Source organism: Ailuropoda melanoleuca, chromosome 13 (genome assembly GCF_002007445.2).
Source record: "Ailuropoda melanoleuca isolate Jingjing chromosome 13, ASM200744v2, whole genome shotgun sequence".
NCBI lineage: Eukaryota > Metazoa > Chordata > Mammalia > Carnivora > Ursidae > Ailuropoda > Ailuropoda melanoleuca.
In genome coordinates this window covers 83646664-83656524 of record NC_048230.1, presented here as the reverse complement: position 1 = coordinate 83656524, position 9861 = coordinate 83646664, and the positions used below count along the sequence as shown (strand labels likewise).

The 9861-nt window shown below is 35.1% G+C and overlaps 1 protein-coding gene across 2 annotated transcripts in view; it reads left to right on the top strand.

Moving 5' to 3' along the window:
- The first annotated feature begins 510 nt into the window (after positions 1–510).
- SEL1L2 (SEL1L2 adaptor subunit of ERAD E3 ligase) overlaps positions 511–9861 on the top strand; it is a 78103-nt gene continuing 68752 nt past the window's right edge. The window contains exon 1 of one of the 2 annotated variants that reach the window (XM_034641191.1): positions 511–549. The gene's annotated coding sequence lies outside the window, so the exon portion shown is untranslated. The remainder of the gene's footprint in view (positions 550–9861) is intronic. The other variant, XM_019798910.2, reaches the window with a different exon arrangement.

Here is a 9861-nt window from a genome sequence, read left to right as displayed (position 1 = left end):
AATTTGTTATAATGTGTAAGGAATACCAACATCTTCCTTTTTTTTTTTAGCTCACAATTGATATTACCATGACAACTTACCAGTAGAAGGGTAAAATTGGTTAAATTCTCCTAATATTTTATTTTATTTATAACATTTAGGTTTTAATGTGTGGCTCTGCAGTTCAGATGAAAATGCACTAGGTTTAAAGGGTTCTTATTCATAAAAGATATGAATTTTTAAAGTGAAATAAGTCATCTATCATTTGATTTGAAAAAAGCAGGAATTAGAGTGATTGCATTTAATAGTATTTTTGACATGAACAGATAAAATTTTCATGTTCTTGTTTAATTTTGAAAAGTTACCCATGAAAAAAATGAGCAAAAATCTTTTTCTTGTAGGTATCAGTGAATGAAATCAAACAATTTTTATCACACATATTGGAACGAAGAAAATTGATTAAAGTGATCCATCAAAGAGAAAATGCCTTAGGAAAAAAGAAGATTCAACATAAATTAAGAATAAAAGGAATTCAAAATAAAGATCTCTCAAAAAGAAAGAAAAATCATTGTAAGTAGAGGCACCTGGGTGGCTCAGTCAGTTAAGTGTCTGACTCTTAGTTTCAGCTCAAATCTTGATCCTGGTGTCCTGGGATCAAGCCCCAGGCCAGGCTCAGCTCAGAGTGTGCTTGAGGATTCTCTGCCCCTCTCTCCGTGCTCTCTCTCCCTCCTTCTCTCAAATAAATAAATAAGTAAATCTTCTTAAAAAATCATTGTAAGTAGAATTCCCTCTACCATGTAAATTAAAAATGACTTCATGTAATCTAAAATAAAATTTTAGAGCTACTTTCTGAAAAGTCTTAGAATATAGTCATAAATATTCATACACACAAAAGCTTTAAATTTCGTCAGCTTCTTTTAGATTCAGAATTTGTTCTGATGGTAATAAGCAAGGTTGATAATTAGGACTCCTGGATAAAAAAAAATCTCCAAAATTATGTGGATAAAACATTTATCAGTTATAATGCTAATAGAAACACTCAGACTTGAAACAAAACCAAAATTAATATAGCGCCTTTTTTTTTTCTAGTCTAGCAATCTCAATCTCTTGCTAGTAAAGACATAGCCAGTTAGTTGATAGATTTCTCTGGATGCAAGAAGGGTCTAGAAAATATAAACAATGTCTCCACAGCTACTATATACAGGAGTTAACTGGCCTCGATCATAAAATTTAGGAATCATTTCCAGCATTTAAGTCTGTTTCATGAAAGCTTTCTCTTTTACAACAGATATGCATAAATTTGTATTTTATTAACATATTTGAGAGGGAAACTTCTTTGGCAGGGAAAAATTAAGTATATCAGTTTTTAATGGCATTACAAAAATATGTACATAAATTTATTTTAAATCTAAACAATATACATTGAAACATTCATTTGACAATTTTTTGACATAGAAACAAAGACTGGCCTTTTGTTTAGCATTGGTCTACTGATTGGCATTTCTAGTATAAGCCACACTCAAATGCATCATCCATGATTTCCCATCTCAAGTTTTTAATGAAATAAGGAATTAAAGACACTTATGGAACAATCTGTGAGCAGAATCCTTCCAGATATTTGCAGACTTTTCCTCAGTCATTTATAGATGCTTCCCCTACAATTAAAGTGGATAATTTTTAATGGCTCTCCTTTATCAAGTTTTTTCACTGTTTTTGAATAGCATTACATAGAAACACATTTTCTTTTTGCACTTATCTGTAATCAGTTTACATGTTTTTAAATTAAATTCCATAGTTCTAATAAACAGTAAAACTGACACAGATAGGTTTGGAAACAAATGCTCCTGATCTCTGGTAAGCATGCAAGGAGGGGGGAACAGAAATGTACACATTTACTAAAGAGAATCCCATGGTCTGCAAGCATTTGGTGTGCTATGGACATCAGTAAGTAAATTGGATAGAAGAAATGAAAAGTATTAATTTGACAAGTAAGGTAGAGATTGTTGAAGGAGCTTCTGCTGTTTAAAAGAGTAAATAAACGAATTACTATATTGTATACCTGAAACTCATATAAAACTGTGTGTTAATTATACCAGAATTTAAAAAATAAAATAAAAAGTAAAAGGGAAAGTAATGCCACCCTTCAAAAAAGAACTCTTTCCCTTATATGGAAGTGGTTATATTATACCTAAGAATAATAAATGACAAGCTATCTCTAACTGAGCATTTTCCATATTGTTTTAAGTGTTTTACCCAATTTTAAGATAGATTATATTATCTCTACTTTTAAGATGTGAAACCTGCAGCACAGAGCAATAATTTGCTTAGCATCACAGAAAATATTTAGTAGGAAGATTAGGATTTGAATTAGATGGTCTGGTGCCAAAGTCCTCTAGCTTTTAGCCATTATGCCATATGCCTCTCACAAAAGTAAACTGACAATATCGAGATATTTTAATCTTATGCTTCTCAATATGGCTTTGAGCAAATATTGATATGATATAGATGCTGCAATTTCCTGAGCACCAAATTTACTTGAAGATTTAAAGGGAAGTAAATAATAGTAAATAGTTGAAAACATTTTTTTTAAAGATTTTATTTATTTATTTGACAGAGACAGCCAGCGAGAGAGGGAACACAAGCAGGGGGAGTGGGTGAGGAAGAGGCAGGCTCCCAGCAGAGGAGCCTGATGTGGGGCTCGATCCCAGAACGCCAGGATCACGCCCTGAGCCGAAGGCAGACGCTTAATGACTGTGCCACCCAGGCGCCCCTGAAAACATTTTTATTTTAGAACTAACAGCTATAACGTCAAAATTCATATTTTTATATCATACCTAAGACTTCAAAGAAATGCCTTCCTGTTTTCCAGACCTCTAGAGAATGTACATGCATTCATCACAGTCTATCTAAATGTTCCAAGGACATTTGAGAAGCCCTGTCTTATAATAGCCATAATATCCATTTCTGAAGATTTACATAAGTCAGGAAATGTTTCTTTCTGACAGAAGTACATATAGAAAGGTGATCACAGCTAATAAGGGCAACAGATAGAAACTGAGAACTAAGGGATTCCAGAGGAGAGAGAGGTTAGTTTTGGAGCTGGCAGAACTCTTTTTGATTCTAGTTGATAATTTTTTATGAGACTCTTGCTTTGATAAAGATCTTTAATTTTTCTAATTTTAATATTTCAAGGGTATTTTCCTCCACACTTACTCCAAAAGACTGCTTCACTGCTCAGTTGAAGGGTTCTGGATATGACATAAAAATGCTGATATGTGTATTACTTGGAGCATCAGGTAGAGTTCTGACAGGAAGCAAATGGCACATTTAAATTGAGTCATTTGAGACAAGTTGAAGAAAGGGTCTATATCTAAAAGTGTAGACAGGATGTAAGGAAACTGCAAAGTAGTCCCCAGGCTAGTGACACCGATGGCATTACCGCCCCTGGACCTGAAGGGTCACAGGCAGTGGTGACTACTAGAACACTGAGAAAGAAACCAAGAGGTATGTTGGAGAGAGTGCTCTAACAGAACTATGACCTCAAGACAAAAGGTAAAGCCAGCCTGCAGCAACCCAGCGTGGGTAGCCAAGGAGTAGTTATCCCTGCCTCGCTCTCGCCCTTCATAATTCCTGCTAGTGCCTTTCAACCAAACCTAACCAGAAGCTGGAGGGGAAGGGAGCCCACTGATGCAGTCCATATGAGTTAGTGTCCCAGGGCAGGATGGAGTGGATCTAGAAAGGCAATAAGAAGACATCCAACACACCAGATTTTCTAGACAAGGGAAATTAGATAGCATGAACTACAAGTATGAGGACTTCTAGCACTATACAATAGAAGTATACAATAGGTATTAAAAGTAAAATTACACTGGGGATGTACTGTTTGGTGACTAATGTAACAAAATAAAAATTAAAAAATAAAAGTAAAATTACAGAATCTTAGACTTAATTAGGGAAATTTGGAGTTTTCTAGTCTAGTATCTTTCATCAAAAAATTATGGCAGCTCCTAGTTAAATGCCTGTGACTAAGTTCACAATATCATACAACATTATGATATGATATTATATGACATTATTTAATACATTTATTTCTTATTGAGTTATTAACTTTAAACCAGAACCACTTCCTGACAGTGATCTCAGGTGTTAGTCTGTATTAAATTATGGCAGTGGGATCTGGACAGAACGACCCCCCTATGTGCTCCTTCACTGGAGTTTTTGCCCTCCCTCCCCAAATAGAGTAGCTTGTGAATACTGATTCTAAGATCCTATTTGTGGTTTTGGGCACCCACTCACAGTGATGATTCTAAACAAACTTAGAGCAAACTGAAACCTGTTTCTCACCTAAAAGTACTAAACCAGTGTATCAGTCATGGTTCAACTAGAAAAAAAGAACCAGTAGGAGTTATATATTAAAGGATTTATTACAAGGAATTGGGTGATGTGATTGTGGGAGCTGGCTAGGCAAGTCCGAATCCGTAAGGTAGTTTGTCAAGAAGAGCAGGCTGGAACTCTCTGGCAGGAGCTGAAGCTGCTGCTCACCAGTAGAATTTTTTCTTCTCCAGGGAAACCCCTAGTACCGTTCTTAAAACCTTTTAACTGATTAAATCAGGCAAACCCAGCTTCTCTCCTTCACTTAAAGTCACCTGCTTGTGGGTATTAATCACATCTACAAAATACCCTCACAGCAACGACTAGATTAGTGTTTGATTTAATAACGGGAGTGTAGCCTAGCCAAGTAGACAGATAAAATTGACCATCACAGCCAAATATCTCCTAATCCATATGTGTTTATCAAAATTTTTGAATCTAGGTATAAGATTTTACACTGATGTCTATTAAATTTCATTGTGTTCATTTTTGACTATTATTCCAACCTATTGATTACATCAATTCATCAGTTATTCTCTCCTAGTTTTCTGTCACTCAAAATTTTGATAAGTGTGCCTTCCAATCTTTTACCCAAGTTTTTCTTAGAGGAGTTAGCAACATAGGACCAAATTTAGAGCTTAGAGCCCACAATAATCTACCATAAATCTCTAGAATTTTATTTACCCTCTGATCAACCAGGTAAAAATCTACATGTGATGAGGTTGAGAAAATAAAACTTTATTTACCAGAATGCCTTGTATAGTGTGCACTGTCCTTGTTATGGAGATGCCTTAATAAGTATTCGTGGATAGAAGGTAGGCAAACATGCCTTCGTGATCCCCCACCTCCAACTCCTCACAGAAACCTGATGTCAGCTGATTCCAATATTCACACATGGAAAGAAATTGCACTGCAAAGCCAGGGAGAAGAATTTTGTTATTTTTGCAAGAGTAAAAAGAAAAGCGAATGGGAGAACAAATATGGAGAGAGCAGACATAAGGAGCCAGAAAGATGGTTATTGACTGTGCTAACAAGAAACCAATAAAACTCCAAAGTTGGGGGAAGCCAACTCATATTTTAAAATCAGTGACGCCTAAGATGACCATTAAAGTTGTTTTTGTTCTTGAGATTAATCATCTTTTCATTCTGCTCTATGAAATTGTTGGTAAAAATCTATACTCCTAATTAATGCTTTTTAAGAGTGAATATTCTTTTGAGACAGCTTGAAGAGCTGTTGGTTTCACTGTGGGTCCATGTGAGACAGTTCAGGAACAGTACCTCTGGAATCAGGAGTTGAGAAAGTAGAGAAAGCCATGGAGAAGTAACCTGCTCTAGAGGGAGGGTTTGAACTTTAGAAGGTGTGGAATGAATACATGGTTATCAAGCTGGCTAAAAACCTCGTTCAACTCTATTCTCATTCCGTTCCCATTTCAGCATTTTGCACACAGGATATCATAAAAGATGAAATATAGGATGTTTTATAAAAACGGTGTTCCCCAGACTTACTAGTCCTCCAGATAAGAGAAATGAGATTTAACCTCACATTCTCAAAAACCTTTCCTAATTCTTAGTGATCTCCTTAACTGAAGGCTCACAAACCATGTATAATAATCTATTAGAGAAGTCAAAGGGATGAACATCAAACTATTTCTAGAATGTGAATATATTTCTCTACATCTTAAAAACAGAGGAACTGTTTACCCACTTTCAGTCCTCTACCACTTGGCCCCCTACCTAGAATTTGTCAAATAATAACCAATAACATTTGTACTCCCATTACTTCAAGGAAAGATCTGTGCCTGGCATTTTATCTGTCACATACTTAATATGAATCAATATTTGCTGAATTAAATTGAGTTGAATTCCTTTTATGTAGAGCTAGGATGTAAAGTCAGGTTTTCTGAATACAATTTCAGCATTCTCTACAATATACCACAGTATCGGTGCTACATAAAAATAAGAAAGCCTTATATTTTTAGAGTATATTTGAATATTGCTTTACAGTTGAACACAATGCTTTCACATCCATTCCAGTTTTTTTTTTTTTAATGGTATGTTCATTTTCCTTCAGGGTATCTTCTCACTATAACTTCAACAAGTAATTCTTTCTGAGTCAGAATTTAGTCTTATAGAATAATTACCTTTATTAAATTGTTATCAAGACAAATCAATAATTAATCATTCACTAGGAACAATGCAGCATATTCCTGCTGACAAGTGGAACACTACCTTCTATGTACTTCCTGACATTTTGGGGGGGAATTAATCATCATTAATTTTGGTGATCAGATCAGATCACTACTATGTTCTTAGTTGGAGAAGGCTGTCTTGGAATCTTGCTTTAAGCAAGTCTTGGCATTCTTTATCATCACTTCTAGAGTCTTTGACTAGCTAGGCTAAGTTTATCATATATATTCCACTTTAGTAACTTTTGGAATATATGTGGAGGACACTGGGAAGTGCCATCACATCCCTCTGCCCCCTTCAGTGAGATACTTGTCCAATTACTGGAAGTGTAGTTCACAGACAGCCTTCAGCAGTGAAAGGATTGCCTCAGGAGCAGAGGGAGCCACATAGCCCAAAAGCCAACTTCCAATGACTAATCAATTCAGGAACATGAAGTCCTGACCATCACAGCCTAACTTGGGATGCATTAGAAGAGACACTAGCTCCAGAGCACCGTGTGGGGTCAAGGCAAGAGTTTCATTAGACTTGCATCACAGCTTCTCCCTCTGCCCAATCCAACTTTTTCCTCAGGGGTGCTTCGCAGGGCACTTCTTAATACACATTCTGAGCTCTTAGAGTCTGCTTATCAGGGAACCCAAACTGCACATTTTTTCTTTAAATCAGCACAAGTTTTTTGCAAATGAGTTGATTTTAAAAGAAAATTACTAAAGATCTTCCATTCTAGCAAAATGGTCAACTAATCCAATATGAAAATCCTGCTGCTACAAATACCTAAAAATAACACCTAAAATATGCCAACCTCTCTCTCTCTCTGTCTCTCTCTCTCTGTCTCCCTAATGCAGAGCTGGGTTAACAGGAAACTGAAATCCCCAGAAATGATAAAAAATAAGGATGCGAGTTGATGTTTTGGCAAAAATGAGATCAGAGCTGGTAATGCATGAGCCTCGGATTTAAAATCCCAGGCTGGGAAAATGAAAAAGACATTAGGATTTTTGACAAAGCAGTTGGGATGAAGAGCTATGAATAAAACTGAGAGTTTTAGGGCACCTGGGTGGCTCAGTGAGTTAAGCAACCGCCTTCAGCTCAGGTCATGATCCCGGGGTCCTGGGATCGAGTTCCACATTGAGTCTCACATCAAGTCCCACATCAGGCTTCCTGCTCCAAGGGAAGCCTGCTTCTCCTTCTGCCTTTGCCTCTCTCTCTCTCTCTGTCTCCCATGAATAAATAAATAAAATCTTTAAAAAAAAAACTGAGAGTTTTGCATGCAATGAAAGGGAGACTAGGGAAAAACAGATAAACCATCTACCATTTTAGGCAAATAGCAAGGAAGCTCTTCCTCTATTTAGGCTTTCACAGGGAAAAACATCTCCCTGGAAAACCCTACACCACAGCCCTGTACCTTATAATTTATGCTACCTGATTACCTGATTTTTTTTTGGTAAATACATTCATGTTAACATATAAAAATTTCCTTCCATCAGTAAGGTATGTCTGGAAAATGACAGAAGCAACACAAAACCACTTTGGAAAAACATTTTCACAATTCCTACATAAAAAGCCTTGTTGAGGGTAAACTTACAAGAAAATTTTATAAAATGCACCAAATTTTTAAAAATCTACTCGGAAAAAAAAAATCTACCCAGTGAGTCAGTTTGCATATACCTGCACCCACATACACACATATGCATAACATAAGGCATAGTACCCCCAAGTCTGATATAGGAGAACAACAATGTGAAAAAAATTATGGAATAAATATGTTTTTAAATGTTTAAGAAACTATAAGAAAAAAGAGAAAGCATCATGAAAAAGGAATAGGCATCTTTGCAAAACAATCAAATAGAACTAAGAAAAACAAAAAATGTTCATTTAAATTATGTAAGCTTAAATTAATAGCTTAAACAGAAGATTGCACACTCTGGGAGGAAAGATTAATGAACTAGAGAATGATTAGAAAATACTGCCCTGAATGCAGCCCAGAAAGAAAGTATGAGTTAAAGGACAGACACCCTTAGATTAAAATAAAAATGTCATAAATATATGCTATTTGCAAGAAGTATACTTAAAACATGACATAAAAGACTGAAAGTTAGTGGATGGAAATGATATCATAGGCAATACTAAACAAAAGTAATCTGATATTAATTTCAGACAATATATAGACTTCAAGGTAAAGGCACAAATAGGGAGAAATCCATCATGTAGTGTTCAAAGGAATGAAGGATATGATGTCTATGTTGAAAAATTCAGGAAAACCTATTAAACCATGAGAATTAATACAGTTTGGTAAAGTTGCTGAATTTAAAAATAAATATATAAAAATCAATAGCATTTATGTATATGATACAAAAAACAACTGAAAATGAAGTTACTAAAATATTACTTAAAATAGTAATAAAAACTAAAAGATACCTAAGAATAAATCTAACAAAAGACCTATAAAATATTTAAGAAGAGGAAAAGCATAAAACTTTATTGAATAATATATAAAACACCTGCATAACTAAAGAGTTATTGTGTTTATGAATGGGAAGACTTGAAATTTTAAGATACCATTTCTTGCCAAATTAGTTTAAAAATTTCCCAAAGGGATTTTCATGGATGATGACAAACTAATTTTAAAAGTATATATGAAAACAAGTCTAAAGATAGCCAAGATACTTTTGAAGTAGAATGAGAAGGGGAACTTGCCCCACTAGATTCTTACTATAAATGGCATTTGTATATACAATATGATATTGACATATGGATTTAAAAAAAGAGAAGAGTCTAGAATCAGTCCCATATATACAGGTGAATTTGGTATATGACAGGGGGCATTACAAATCAAAACGATAAAATCTGCAGAATGAGTAGGTTAAGTAATGGAGGAATGAATAGATAAACTGGTCGAGTCATACAAAGAATTTTGACCAGTTGGCCCTGGTTAAAATGAATGAATGAAGCCTACTTGTATCCAGATATAGCTCAAAAAGTGAAAAAGGAGGTTGCAAAAGTATATACAGAATGATGCTATTTATATAAAATATAGAAATAATATTGGGTACATATATGTAGTGAAAGAGCTATGTAGCAACTTGGAAGAAGGGGAGAGGATGTTGGAAGGAGGCTTTGAGTGTCTGTGCCATTCTGTTTCCTTAGGGAGATACCTGAAACAAACAAGGCAAAATGTTAACCATCTGTTAAACTGTGTGAAATAGGAGGGGAGGGGATGGTTGAGGTATGTTTTCTGGATTTCTTTGTATGTTTGAAATATTTCATGGTTAATTTTTTAGAGGAAAAAAATGAAAATTAGTATCACGTGACAAGTAGAATCTATAGATG